This window comes from Bos indicus x Bos taurus, chromosome 9 (genome assembly GCF_003369695.1).
Source record: "Bos indicus x Bos taurus breed Angus x Brahman F1 hybrid chromosome 9, Bos_hybrid_MaternalHap_v2.0, whole genome shotgun sequence".
Classification (NCBI taxonomy): domain Eukaryota; kingdom Metazoa; phylum Chordata; class Mammalia; order Artiodactyla; family Bovidae; genus Bos; species Bos indicus x Bos taurus.
The window spans coordinates 87944876-87960469 of NC_040084.1; positions in this window are offsets into that span (position 1 = coordinate 87944876).

Genomic DNA, 15594 nt, shown 5'->3' on the forward strand with positions numbered 1-15594 from the left:
GCCCTTGTAGAGTGGTGCACTGGGGGGATTGATTGGAATGATAATGACAGAGTGTGTGCGCTCAGTGTCTCAGTCGTGTCTGATTCTTTGCCATCCCATGGACTGTAGCCCACCAGGCTCCTCTGTCCATGGGATTTTACAGCCCAGAATGCTGAAGCGGGTTGCTATTTCCTTCTCCAGGGGATCTTCCCGACCCAGGGATTGAACCTGCATCTCTTCTGTCTCCTGCATTGGCAGGCAGATTCTCTACCAGTGAGCCACCTGGGTCAGAGCTTTTTACGTATATTAACTCTTTTCTTCCTCATGACAGCCGCCTTGTGGAGTAGGTTGGAGTAGGTGTACTTATTATTATCTCTGTTTTACACACCAAACTGAGACTCAGAGAAGTTCAGTAATTTGCCCAAGGGTACAGAGCTAGTAAGTGGGAGAGCTGGGATTCAAACCCAGGCAGCTGGGGTCCAGGGCTTGAGCAGCAGTTTTCAGATAGCCCGTTCTCATGCCTGACATCATGGAAAGACAAAGAAATACCCCAACAAGTTGGCACGTTAGCTCCACATGAGTGCTTGTGTATAACACATTTAAGAAGCGGTGCAATATGGGATTTTGATGTTCTCTAATTCTTCTGACAGTTTCACACATGATCATGTGGCTGGATGTAGGACTCTGTTAGTGAACACATCTTGTCTACATGTGTCTATTCTCTGGGTGGTCTACCAGCCTAAGCTGAGAAAGAATACAGGAAAAGCAAATTACCTATTCGTTTATTCAATTACTTATTGTCTGTGCATGTATGCTAAGTCGCTTCAGTCGCGTCTGACTCTGCAACCCTATGGACTGTATTCTACCAGGCTCCTCTGTCCATGGGATTCTCCAGGCAAGAATACTGGAGTGGGTTGCCATGCCCTCCTCCAGGGGATCTTCCCAACCCAGGAATTGAACCCATGTTTCCTGCTTTGGCAGGCAGGTTTTTTTTTTTTTACCACTAGTGCCACCTGGGAAGCCTGATTTTCATGTATTCAACTAATCGTTTATTGTCTACCAAATCATTTAGGTAGGCTGGGTTTTGGGGGTACATGAAGAAAAGACTTGGTCTAGTTGAGAAATAAATGGTATTCATTTATTATAAATATAAAGTACATATAAAGCATAGTAACATGGTGTGATAACAACTATCAGAAGAGATAAGCACTGCATGAGAGATACTGGAAGGACTTTTCCATCTCTGGCAGGTGTAACTAAGGCTGGAGAAGCGGGGCCCATTGGGTTTGTCTTTCAGGAAGAGATGGTGTTTGTGCCTCACCTGGGAGTGTGGGCAGGTGTTGAGTTAGTGAACATAGGAGCATTTCCTCTCCCAGGATGGAGCCCCAGGGAATGCTGTGGTCCTTGTAGGACACCTTTGATTGGTCATGCTTCCTGGCTTGTCATCTGTACGGTGGGTGAGTTGGTACATTTTCCTCTTGTTTGACACAACCTCTTACCACCTTCCAAGCTGGCAAGTAAGCAGTATACTGGACAGTGTTGTGCTGCTGCTGCTGCTAAGTCGTTTCAGTCGTGTGACTCTGTGTGACCCCATAGACGGCAGCCCACCAGGCTCCCCCGTCCCTGGGATTCTCCAGGCAAGAACACTGGAGTCAGTTGCCATTTCCTTCTCCAATGCATGAAAGTTAAAAGTAAAAGTCAAGTCTCTCAGTCGTGTCCGACTCCTAGCGACCCCATGGACTGCGGCCCACCAGGCTCTTCCGTCCATGGGAGTTTCCAGGCAACAATACTGGAGTGGGGTGCCATTGCCTTCTCCATAGTGTTGTGCAGTGCTTTTAAAAGCAGTAAATGAAAAAGTCCTGGTTACTGCCTGTTAGGGACTAAGCTATGTTCCCCTCAAATTCAAACATTGAACCCCTAACCCCCAGTCCCAAGCAATGTACTTGGAGATTGAATCTTTAAAGAGATAATAAAAAATTAGCAGAGGGAACTGGACTGCTTATTAGCTAGAAATCCCATGTAATTACAGTGGTAATATAATCTTTCTTTTAAAATAGGACATTTTTCAGAGTGGAAGAAGACATTATTAAAAATTATGCCAGGGTAAAGTCAGAATCCAGGGTTGTTCTAAGCAAATATACATGACTGAACCAGACAAACAAATATTGTTCCCTAGTTGTAGCTGTCACTGAGGAATTTTCCAGGGCGTTAGCTCATTTTTTGTTGTTGTTGTTGCTAAATCTTAAAAATCCCGGCACACTTATTTCTTTAGATAAAGCCATATGTATCGCTCCTTTTATCATGGACTGTCCATATTTCCAAAGCTTTGCCATGTGAGGAGCTGCACATTTGGACACCCACCTCTGAATGCCTCACGTGAGCTGCAGTTCTGCTGACCAATGATGCAGTGAATGGATAGAAATAGCAGAGTCTAGGAGTCTGAAATTCTAATTCCAAGACTGCCACTACCAGATGCTTGATGACAGTTGTTTTTAACTTGTAAAATGTGCAGGTTGGAGCACATGATTTCTAAGATCTACCGTGGCTGTAGCATTTCCACATAGGAGAAGCTTAGGGACAGTAATCAGGTTGGGAGGGTCTTGTCCTGAAGCTGCAGTCATATAACTTTTCATAAAATTGAGGAAACAGCAATTGTTCATATCAAAAATTGAGTGAGGGAGGGTGCTGAGAGAAAGTACTTGGATTAAAGTGACTCTGCTCCTTCTGTTTCCACTTTAAAGTTCTGCCATCTTTACGCGAATCTAAGACTTGGGAAGAATAAGCAAGGTGACAAAACATAAAAAGCAAACATTGACAGTAAGGCTGGAATGAACCTGAACTGTTGAAATTCTTAGAGAGCGGTGGAATATTAGGGTAGTTATTTAGGAATGAATATATGAGGAAGTGTAACTGATCACCCTAGTGACGCAAAGGCAATAGTTTCATTTGTGATGACTCGAAGGATAGAATTCTCCAGTGTGGTATTTGTTCCTAGATATTAATACCTATTGCATGATCCACAGATGTTTACCTCAAAAGTTGGAAATTGCCCTTCTTACCCACCAGAATGGTATAAATTTAAAGACGCAATTTAACATGATCTTAACATTGCTATCAAGGAATAGACATCTATATGTTGTTGGTAGGAGTATAAACTGTCTCAACCACATTTTAAAAAATAAACTTTGAAATCGAGGTATGGTTTACTTAAGAAAAAAAAAAAACATCCATTTGAAGTGTACACTTTGATGAGTTTTGAATAATACATTCACACATCACCACCAAAATCACTTAGAGCATTTCTATTACTCCAAAAATGTTACCCGTGTGGCCCATTCTATTTAATTCCCCCAATTCCCCACCCCTGGTAACCACTGCTCCATTTTCTGTCCCCATAGACAAAATTTATCTTTTCTGGAATTTCATATAAATGGAGTCATATTTCATGCCTTGCTTCCTTCACTATCTCAGTCTAATGTTTTTAAAATTCATCTCTTACTGTATGTACCATTGCTTTCCGTTGATGAGTAATGGGCTACTGAGCAGATGAGTCGCAGTTTGCTTATCCATTTATCTGATGATAGACATTTGGGTTGCTTCTAGTCTTTGCATATCATGATCAAAGCTGCTACGAACATCTGTGTACAAATCTTTGCATGGAATGAACTCTTCGTTTCTCTTCAGTAAACACATGAGAAGGTTAATGGTTTGTGATAGTTAATTTTATGTGTCTACTTGACTGGCTACAAGGTGCCTAGATTAAATATTATTTCTGGATTGTCTGTGAGGGTGTTTCTGGGTAAGATTGGCATTTGAATTGGTGAACTCATAAAACAGATTGTCCTCCACAATGGGAGTGGGCATCATCCAAAATGTTGAGGGCATAAATAGAATAAAAGGCAGAGGAAGGAAGAATTTGTATCATTTTTCTGCCTCACTGAGTTGTGACGTTTCATCTTCTCCTGCCCTTGGATTGCCATTGGGTTTCCCGCCTGCAATGCAGGAGATGAGAGTTCGATATCTGGGTCAGGAAGATCCCCTGAAGAAGGGAATGGCTACCTACTCCAGTATTCTTGCCTAGAAATTGCCATGGACAGAGGAAACTGGTGTGGTACAGTCTATGAAGTTGCAAAGAGTCAGACATGACTGAGCAGCTAACACTTTCCCTTTCCTAGTTTACAGACCTTTGGACCTCTTGCTCATCTGGTTAACATAATGTCATTGATGTGATGGACTAGGGAGTTATTCTAAGGAATGTCCAGGTAGTTCAGGTCCCAATGAACATATTGTGACAGATGGCAGGAAACAAGGAAACTCTTGTCTGTCCCATATGAATAAGAACAGTTTCTAATCCTCTTGTTTAATAGGAGTGGAAAAGAAACCATTCACCAAGTCATGGACTGCACACAATAGACCCAAAAGAAAGCAAAGTCGCTCAGTCATGTCCAACTCTTTGTGACCCCATGGACTGTAGTCTACCAGGCTCCTCTGTCCATGGGATTTTTCCAGGCAAGACTACTGCAGTGGGTTGCCATTTCCTTCTCCAGGAGATCTTCCCAACCCAGGGATTAGAAGCTGGGCCTCCCGAATTATAGGCAGATGCTTTACCATCTGAGCCACGAGGGAAGTCCATTGACAGGTCGGTATAAGCCCCCGACAGGGTTTATGCCATAAGCCTTATGAGGTCACTGCGGAACCGCAGAGCAGGGCTCCTCACTTGCTTCGCACAGGGCGTGTCATTCATTCACACAAGCACACTGTAGAGTTAGCAAAGTACAGAAGAAAACATGTTTACTAGGAGAACAAAGAACTAGAGTTCCAAGAATCCTTATCTTGTTCTGAAGAATCCCAGGCGAGCCCCCAAGATGAACGGTTGTTGCTGAACCACAAAAGACGCCGGGATTCTTGGCCTCTGGAGGAGAAGAATTCAATCCGGGGCCAGTGACCAGGCTTGATCGCTCAGAGCTTTTGTGTAATAAAGTTTTATTAAAGTATAAAAGAGATAGAGAAAGCTCTGACACAGACATCAGACCCGAGGCTGTGTTAATTTGCTCTAGCGAAGACACTGCATCTGGCCCTGCAGCTGCAGTTAGGGCATGGAGAGAGAGTATGTGGCAGAAGATGAGACTGGAAACGAAAACCTGGTGCCAGACTGCAAACGGCCCTGAAGGGCTCACGATGGACTTGACCTTGAGCCTGAATGAACTGAGAAGCTTTTCAGGTTTGCAAGCAATGTATTCTCTCCACCTGTTCTTTTCAACCAGAAAACTGTGTTTTCTAACATTCAGTAGTGTCCCAGTGATCATTGGTAGCACAGGTGCCGTTCCTGTGATCAGGCTGCCTCTCAGCATGGAAATAGCCATTCTCTCGGCTGCCAGCAGAGCCTCACAGCTGTGTCCTGGCCGCCATCATTTCTGGAATATAATGTGCACTTTCAACCCTTGATTCCTTCTCATTTGCTATTCTTTCTCCTGAATCTCTGCCCCTCCCCCTCCAACTTCCTAAGCCTGGAGAAATTCTATTTATTTCACAAGACTTCCTTAGATGTCTCCTCTCACCCCAGATAGGATTAACTGCTTCCTTCTCTTTCTAAAGTGTTTTGTTCATTGTGTGAGTTTAGGACTTGGAGCGATTCTGGGTATCATGAATGGCGATTCATGTCCTTAGCTCCCCTATGAACTGGGCTCTCAGGACAGCAGTCCAGGCCATGTCTCATTATCTTCATGTCGCCAGAGGTTTGCATAGAGCCTGACACGTGTAGACATTCAAGGAATGGTTACTGAATTCAATCTGTTATTTAATTGAACGTTTTTCTGGTGTTAAAGGAGATCAAACCAGTCAGTTCTAAAGGAAATCAATCCTGAATATTCATTGGAAGGACTGTTGCTATAGCTAAAGCTCCAGTACTTTGGCCACCTGATGGGAAGAACGGACTTAACGGAAATAAGACGCTAATGCTGGGAAAGACTGAAGGAAAAAGAGAAGGGGACAGAAGAGGATGTGATGGTTAGATGGCATCCCCAACTCAATGGACATGAATTTGAGCCAACTCCAGGAGATAGTAAAGGACAGGGGAGCCGGGCATGCTGCCGTCCAATGGTCACAAAGAGTCAGACACGACTTAGCAACACAGCAACAACCGGTGTTAAAAAAGGGGAAAAAATCCAGATTTATATGCACACATTTATTTTTTCATCAAATATGTATTAGTTGTCATGTAACAGTGGGCCCAAAGTAGACTTTTTGTGCTAATATCACTTATCATTCTGAATTTGTAAAGTAAAACTGTCATAAACCTAAAGTTTTTTCCCCTTCCATTTGAATTGGAACTATTTAACTAAGAATGCATATGACTCTAATACGTTTAAAAACTACTTAATTTTTTGTGTATATGTGAGAGAGAGAGAGTTTATATTGTGTTCAAAAACTCCCAGACATTCTGATTTATCTTTTTTCTTCAAGCATTGAACTCATAAGAAAGCAACAAAATAGTGCTAAGAGCAAAGATACTTTTGTTTATAGTTTCAAAGTTACAACATGATTGTCAGTTTAACACAAACTCTAATTTTTTTTTTTTTTTTAATTTTGGTTGAGGCATGAACTATTTACTGCCTGGAGACTATGTCTGATACATGTTCACATTTTTTCAGGTGCAAATATTCAGGGGAAGGATTTCCATAATAAATTTCCCAGCACCCGAACACTTAAAAAAAAACATGAACCACAGATTGACTTACATGTATCATCTGCCTTCTATGGTCTGCATTATTGAGGAAGTGTGTGCATTTTAGACAATAAATAAGACAATTAACTAAGCTAGAAAATTGCTCACTGTATTAGACCAACTCACCACTATCTTTAAGGTTCCTAATCACAGTGGCTTATACATGAAAAGTGAAAGTTAGTAGCACAGTCAAGTCCTTCTCTTTGCGATTCTATAGCCTGCCTGGCTCCACTGTCCATGGAATTCTCCAGGCAAGAATACTAGAGTGGTTTGCCATTTCCTCCTCTAGGGGATCTTCCTGACCCAGGGATTGAACCCAGGTCTCCTGCATTGCAGGCAGATTCTTTACCAAATGAGCCACTAGGGAAGGCTTAAACATACTAGGAGGTATGGAGTACATTGGGCTTCAAAGTTCCATCTAGTCAAAGCTATGGTTTTTCCAGTGGTCATGTATGGATGTGAGAGTTGGACTGAAAAGAAAGCTGGGCGCTGAAGAATTGATGCTTTTGAACTGTGGTGTTGGAGAAAACTCTTGAGAGTCCCTTGGACTGCAAGGAGATCCAACCAGTCTATCCTAAAGGAAATCAGTTCTGAATATTCGTTGGAAGGACTGATACTGATGCTGAAGCTGAAACTCTAATACTTTGGCCACCTGATGTGAAGAACTGACTCACTGAAAAGATCCTGATGCTGGGAATGATTGAAGGTGGGAGGAGAAGGGGATGACAGAGGATAAGATGGTTGGATGGCATCACTGACTCGATGGGCATGAGTTTGAGTAAGCTCCAGGAGTTGGTGATGAACAGGGAGGCCTGGTGTGCTGCAGTCCATGAGGTCACAAACAGTCAGAGACAACTGAGCTACTGAGCTGAACTGAATAGAGTACATTATCTCCCTCATGCAAAAGTTTGAGTGTAGGCAGTTCAGAGCTTTTATGGCAGCTCTCAGATCATCTGACCTCAGGTACCACCAACTCAAGAGTCTGGACCTCATGCTTATGGTCCAAGATGCTTATGGTCACCATATCTCCATCAGAAAGCTGAGTGGATAACAAAGAGAAGAAGCATCCCCTATCCTTTTTAGGGACATTTCCTGGAACTTGTAGCTATCACCTTTGTCAGATCCCATGAGACGGATATGACTGGAACTTAGTTCTATGGCTACAAACAGCTGCCAAATGAGATTGGGAAATACCATCTATATTTAGTAAGGCCACATGCCCAGCTAAGTATTGGTGTTCCTATTACTGAAGCAAAAGTGGGAAATATACATTGGGGACCACTGTAGAGAAAACACAATGCTGAGATGATATTTTGCAAAATAATAAATTGGAGGATTCCAGCTTTGGGGGGCGCTGTCTTTGTCTTCGTTTCTTCCTCTTGCCCAAACATAAGTCTCCTGCTTCCATTTCCTGCTTTCGTGTGTGAGGCTATGTGTTCATCAGGGCCTCTACGGCCTGGCAGGCTTGTTTCACAGAGTGCCTTGGAACTGGCTTTGGTTATTCAGGAATGTATCTCATTTGTCCTACATGAGCTCAACTCAACATCAGAGTCATTTGGCAACAATCATTTATTTATAAACAATCATTAACCTTTCCTTAAGTGTTCTGTTTTGCATTTGGTTTGCTAAAACCAAAGCGCTGGCTTTCTGAAGGTTTAGAAAAATAACACTAGCAAGCTGAGAAAAAGAATTGGGCTCATAAGGTGGGAGTAGGAAATTGAAGTTAAAAATTACTTAAATGGTGCTCTTGGAGCTGTTTTCCTTGTCAAGAGGAGTGAGTTTTTCCATCTCTTTCTCTACAACCTGGAATTTACATCACTCTCATAAGCCACAGCGATGCCAAAAAGATTTTCTGGGGTGGAATAGAGGGGAGTGGAAATTGCTACAAGCTTACCATTATTCTTAATGCTTCAGGAAATACAGGAGAAATTTATGTCCTAGACTCTGGGAGGTAGAGTACTGTCTTGGAAGGACAAGGGTATGGATTTAGTCAGGAGAGAACAGGCTACGCTGCAGTAACAAGTATATAAATGGTGAAATGTCAGTGCCCGGCTGCAGTGAATGTTCATCTCTCACTCAGCTTTCAGTCTCGGGCACTACTGGCAGCCGCTCTCCATTTCACAGGACTGCTGTCTGGAGCTCACATCCTTCAAACTTGCCAAGGAAGGAGAAGAAGGCACTGGGCGCCTTAAGCAGGATGTTTTTAAGGGCCAGGCCCGGACACTTCTTTCATTTAGGTCAGAGGTGCCTAGGCCAGAGTTCAGGCATGGGGCAGGAACTGAACTGCAAGGTCAACTGAGGCTAAAAGCTTAGTCTCCCTGTGTGCCCAGGAACAGGAAATGGTATGGCGAACACACCACAATGTCTCTGGCACACCGATTTAATCCCCAGCTTTTCTACTTGATATCTTTATGATCATGGCTAAGTCATACACTTTGGGTGAGTGCCTGACATCAAAGTTTTGATATAACGCTAATTCTCATTCTCTTTTTCAGAGGCATTTACAGTCACAGGCAATATTTTACATACATGCAGAAACTAGAAGCATCTCTAAATTTGTCCTGAAGACTACCTGCCTCCAAACCCCTGGGAGAGATAATTAAGATAATGTTTCTCCTCCCTTCCACTCAGGTGAAAACATCAAAAATATAAATCTGGACACTGAGCTGATAGACTGTCATTTTATATTTTCTTCTCAAATTTTTAAAAAATTGTGGTAAAATATATGTTTCATAGCATAATGTAACAGTACCATCTTAGCCAGTTTTAAGCATATAGTTCAGTGGTGTTAAGTACATTCACATTGTTCTCCAGATGTCTCTTTGTCTTGTAATCCAAATTCTGTCCCTATTCAGCAGCACCTTATTCTTCCTCCCTGGTTGCCCCTGGCAACCATTCTTCTAGTTTCTATGAATACAACTACATAGGTTCTTCATGTAAGTGGAATTGTACTGTATTTTTTGTGACTAGCTGATTTCTTTTTTTCTTTTTTCTTTTCTAATTTTATTTTATTTTTAAACTTTACATAATTGTATTAGTTTTGCCAAATATCAAAATGAATCCGCCACAGGTATACATGTGTTCCCCATCCTGAACCCTCCTCCCTCCTCCCTCCCCATACCATCCCTCTGGGTCGTCCCAGTGCACTAGCCCCAAGCATCCAGTATCGTGCATCGAACCTGGACTGGCAACTCGTTTCTTACATGATATTTTACATGTTTCAATGCCATTCTCTCAAATCTTCCCACCCTCTCCCTCTCCCACAGAGTCCATAAGACTGTTCTATACATCAGTGTCTCTTTTGCTGTCTCGTACAAGAAAGCTGTGGTACATATACACAATGGAGTATTACTCAGCCATTAAAAAGAATACATTTGAATCAGTTCTAATGAGGTGGATGAAACTGGAGCCTATTATACAGAGTGAAGTAAGCCAGAAGGAAAAACATAAATACAGTATACTAACGCATATATATGGAATTTAGAAAGATGGTAACAATAACCCGGTGTACGAGATAGCTGATTTCACTTAGAATCATATCCTTAAGTTTCATCCATGTGGTATGTGTTGAAATTTCCTTTGTTTTTAAAGCTGAGTAATATTCCTTTGTGTGTGTATGTAGATAGAGATACAAATACAGATATACCACATTTTGCTTATCTATTCATTCATCTATGTACACTTGGGTTGTTTCCACCTTTTGGCTATTGTGAATAATGCCTCTATGAAGATGGGTGTACAAAAATCTCTTTGAGACACTGCTTTCAATTCTTTTGGGTACACATCCAGAAGTGGAATAGCTAGGGAAAGTCGCTCAGTCATGTCCAACTCTTTGCTACTTCATGTACTATACAGTCCATGGAATTCTCCAGACCAGAATACTAGAGTGGGTAGCTGTTTCCTTCTCCAAAGGATCTTCCCAACCCAGGGATCGAACCCAAGTCTCTTGCATAGCAGGCAGATTCTTTACGATCTGAGCCACCAATAGCTAGATCATATGGTAGTTTTTATTTTTAATATTTTGAAGAACCTGATGATTCCTTTCCCCATTGACATTTGAATAGCACTAGATTAGAGTCCAAGAAAGGATATAATCAAGGGCTCAATTTGTGCAATCAGATAATACATGCTCTGGGAGGTTAGGAAGGAAGTAGAAGGGGTTGAGAAGACTAATGTGGGAAGGGAGTCCACAGAGCAAGGAAGAGGAGGGTAAGCAGCCTCCAAGCAGAGGTTTAAATAAAATGAAATGCAAGGAGAAGGCAGTCTAGGTGGGAACCCACAGAAGTGGGTCAAGGAGACCATGAGTGCAGCAGGTAGCAGGAGGGAAAAGTCACGTTGGAATCTCCCTGAGAGGTAAGGTTGTTGGGAAGGGTGGTTAGATTATTGCAAACCTTGCAAACCAGGCAAATGGGTTCTGATTTAATACAATAGACAATAGGCAACTCCCAGAGGCTCTGAAAGAGAAAGTCAGATGATAACTGCCATGCCATCATTCAGGAAAATTAATATCACCAACAAAATAGTATTAAAAGTGCACTTCTATATAAATTCCATTATAGTGAGGATTCTAATAAAATTGTATAAATGGTTCATGTGGTGTTATAAATGAATGTAACTATATAATTATACAGTCCTCTTCTACCCACCAGAAATTTCTAACAAGCATCATCCACAATAGCTAGCAAATTTTTATAAACAATACAAAAATGCAAAAAACAAAACAAAGGCCTAGCAAAATGCCAAAAAAATATTTCTGTCTGAATGGGCTAAATAATATTTTAAAATGTGTAAGAAAGTGCCATGTCTTTGGGGTTTTATGCAAAAGCTAGTTAGAGTTGTGGTGTCTGATAAGTTTTGATTTTATAAATCTACCCTCTGTTAGGCGCAACTTTACTTAACCTCCTTATGCTCCTTATGTTGTAGGTTCTAATCTCTGAAGTGAGGATAATAGCAAGAACTAACTCATAGAGTTTTTGAGATAATCTAATGAGTTAATGTGTGTCCAACACAACAAGGGGTCTGGTGTTGGAGAGTGAATAAATACTATATTCCTATTATTCTCTATACTCTTTAAATAAATAAATGAAGGTCAATTAAATTTCCTATTCTCACAAGAAATCATAGAATCTCAGAACCTTTCAAACTCTTACTTTTACCCTAGTGCTTGTGCGAAGTTGTTTCAGTCTTGTCTGACTCTTTGTGACCCCTTGGACTGTAGCCCACCAGGCTCTTCTGTCCATGGGATTCTCCAGGCAAGAATACTGGAGTGGGTTGCCATTTCCTACTCCAGGGATCCTGACCTAGGGATCCAATTCACATCTCATAGGTTTCCTGCACTGGCAGGCGGGTTCTTTACCACTAGTGCCATCTGGGAAGCCTCCACTTTTCCCCTACTGATCTAGAAGATACTCTTTTAAAATTTAATTCATTGAATTTTTGGCTGCACTGGGTCTTCATTTTTGCACATGGGCTTTCTCCAGTGGTGGTGGTGGGGCAGGGGGACTACTCTTTGTGTGGTGTGTGACTTCTTATTTCAGAGCACGGGTTCTAGGAGCTGGGCTCAGTAGTTGGGGTTCACAGGCTCTAGGGCGGGCAGGCTTCAGTAGCTGTGGCCTATGGGCTTTAGGTTCTCTGTGGCCTGTAGGATCTTCCCAGACCAGGGATGGAACCCATGTCCCCTGTGTCAGCAGGCAGATTCTGATCCACTCTACCACCAGGGAGTCCAGATCTAGAAGATACTCTCCACATGGACTTCTAATTTAGAGTAAAACAAACTAAGGCACTGTTTATAAATACTTACCTAATAGTCCTCAATGATGAAAATGAAAGAGGAGAGTGGAAAAGCTGGCTTAAAACTCAGCATTCAAAAAGCTAAGATCATGTCATCCAGTTCCATCACTTCATGGCAAATAGATAGGAAAAAATGGAAACAGTGACAGACTTTATTTACTTGGGCTTCAAAGTCACAGCAGATAGTGACTGCAGCTGTGAAATTAAAAGACGCTTGCTCCTTGGAAGAAAAGCTATGACAAACCTAGACAGTGTATTAAAAAGCAGAGACATTATTTTGCCAACAAAAGTCTGTATAATGAAAGCTACATTTTTTCCAGTGGTCATGTATGGATGGACATGAGAGTTGGACCATAAAGAAAGATGAGGGCTGAAGAATTGATGCTTTTAAACTGTGGTGTTGGGGAAGACTCTTGAGAGTCCCTTGGACAGCAAGGAGATCAAACCAGTCCATCCTAAAGGAAATCAACCCTGAATATTCATTGGAAGGACTGATGCTGAAGATGAAGCTCCAATATTTGGCCACCTGATGTGAAGGGCTGACTCATAGAAAAAAACCCTCATGCTGGGAAAGATTGAAGGAGGGAAGAGAAGGGGACAACAGAGGATGAGATGGTTGGATGGCATCACTGACTTAAAGGACGTGAGTTTGAGCAAACTCTGGGAGATGGTGATGGACAGGGAAGCCGGGAGTGTTGCAGTCCATGGAGTTGCAGAGTTGGATACTACTGAGCGACTGAATTGAACTGAACTGAATAGTCCTCAATAGGTCTCACTAACAGTGATGACATTAGGAAAACATTTTTAGGGAAAAATCTGAATTGAAAAAATATTTTTGCACCTCCAGTAACTACAGAGTTGAATCACTGATGAATCAAACCATGCCTGGGAAAGCAATGCGGAGATAAAAAGAAAGGGAACAAGAAAGAAAAGGAAAAAAAGAAACAAAAACAGAAAATAAAAATGATAAACTATTTTTTGCCTCATGAATATACTTGTAGGCAAACACACACTTAGAATGGCAGTAATTTGTCAACAAGAACTGCCTGCTAAGTACTGGTCATAGATGTTTCTCAGAAGTAGCCATCATTAGGAAATATTTTGAAAGTTTATTATCAGGCATTGACTAGACAAGGTGGCCTGGACGTGACCAGTTTTCTCAGGGCCATATGTTCAGTGTATTAAACCGCTGACCCGCTTCAACCCCTGCTGAGCTCCTAAACGTCATCAGAGCATGAGGCTCCATGAAATCAGGACTCTCTGAATCGGGTTCATTAATGAGTGTTTACGGAAGAGAAGCACTGTGGAAGGAGCTTGGTGACCTTCAGAACCAATTAATGCTTGGGGCTATAATTGTCAAGGCTCCCATACGGGTCAATGATAGAAGACTTGAAGAGTTGTGGATTCATTTATGAACTCCTGAAACCCCTGAAAAGGTAGTGAGAATATAATACTAAGAGACCGACCAGCGAACTCTAAAAAAAACCTCAAGATAAGGAGCTAGGACTTGGTTGGGCCCCAGGTCACCAAGGCATAGCCAAGCCACAACTAGGGATCATTGCTCACATTGAATGGCGAGGAGCCAAACTTCTTTCCTGACCCTGAAGAGAACCCTGCGTATCATAAAAGAGCTCTGTTTTCTTTGATTTCCCAGCCAGGATTATCCTTGTATTATAAAACAGAGTTACACAAGTTTGGGAGTTAGGTCGGTTAGTTTTATAGGTCAAGCTGGCTAGGCTATAGTACCTAGTTATTCAATCAATCACCAATCTAAGTGTTTCTCTGAAGGCATTCTGCAGATCTGGTTAACAGATACAAACTTTTAGTAGAGGAGAGTATCCTTTAGAATATGGTGGGTCTCATGTAATCAGTTGAAGGCCTTAAGACCAAAACTGTTTTTCCAAGGAAGAAGAAATTTCACTTGTGGACAACATCATCAGCTCCAAAACAAAATCATGTAACCCTGACATGATTCATGGAGAGTTACACTCTGTCTGTCTCAAACTACACTGAGTTGTAGCTCCTTTGTAAATTTTTTTTTAATTAAATAAAAGACTATTAGATGAAATAATCTGTTTAACATGTTGTAAAGAAAGTAGCATAGGTGTTATTAATATAAATTCCTTCCTCTTCTCCCTCTGAATTATTTCTCCCCCCGCAAAAGATCTTAAAACTGTTTTGCTCCTTTCAAATGGCCTCATGTAGAAACTGAGCCAATAGGCACCCTGGATGTCTCTGATATTCTTTTGATTTGCTTGCTTTGCTTACTTGAGATCTTCCTTTGATATACACTTGATATGAATAAATCAAGAAAATTCAAATGATGGACCCACACTCATGCATTTCCTTTCATAATTAAAAATAAAGATCAGGCCCTCAGATGTTCATAGAAATACATACATGAGCACTGAAGTCCAGCTACAGTATTTTGTTCAGTTGCTAAGTCCTGTCTAACTCTTTGTGACCCCATGGACTGCAGCGTGCCAGGCTTCTTGTAACTGTAAATATTCACTTAGCCCACCTTGCTGGTTTGAACACATTTCTTTTGGAAAATAGAGTTCTTGTTAAACATACCGTTTCAGCATAATAACACAAACGAAGTAGAGGTATTTTTAACCTGCCAGCTTTGCCAGTCTCTCCCTAATCTTCCCATGTTCTGTTGTGAGACCCAGCCGTGCCTTCAGGCCCATCCTACAAATTCTATCTAGTTTTTATCCACACACATGTTCTGTTCCGGTTGGTTCTACCTCCTACCTCATGAACCAGACTTAGATCCCAGGGGGAAAGCGAGTGGCATGAAGTCCATCTATGGCCCCAAAACACCCATCTTGTGTGGCTTTTGCATCAAGCCCACACAGATACCAACCTTCGATATAATAGCAGCAGCCTGACCAGCTTCCTGCTGACTCATCGGCTTCCCGCAGCTTTGAGTTTTGCATCTTTGCTGTCTACCTGTATTCTGATTTTTCATTTGCTTGGTCTACCCTTCTCCCCTGTATTCTAAGAGTCCTTCAGAACCGTGTGGTGCTCCCCTGTTTTCTTTGTCCACCCTGTTCCTTGTCCACCCTCTGTGTCTTTGGTGCCATTCAGGTCACTTTGAT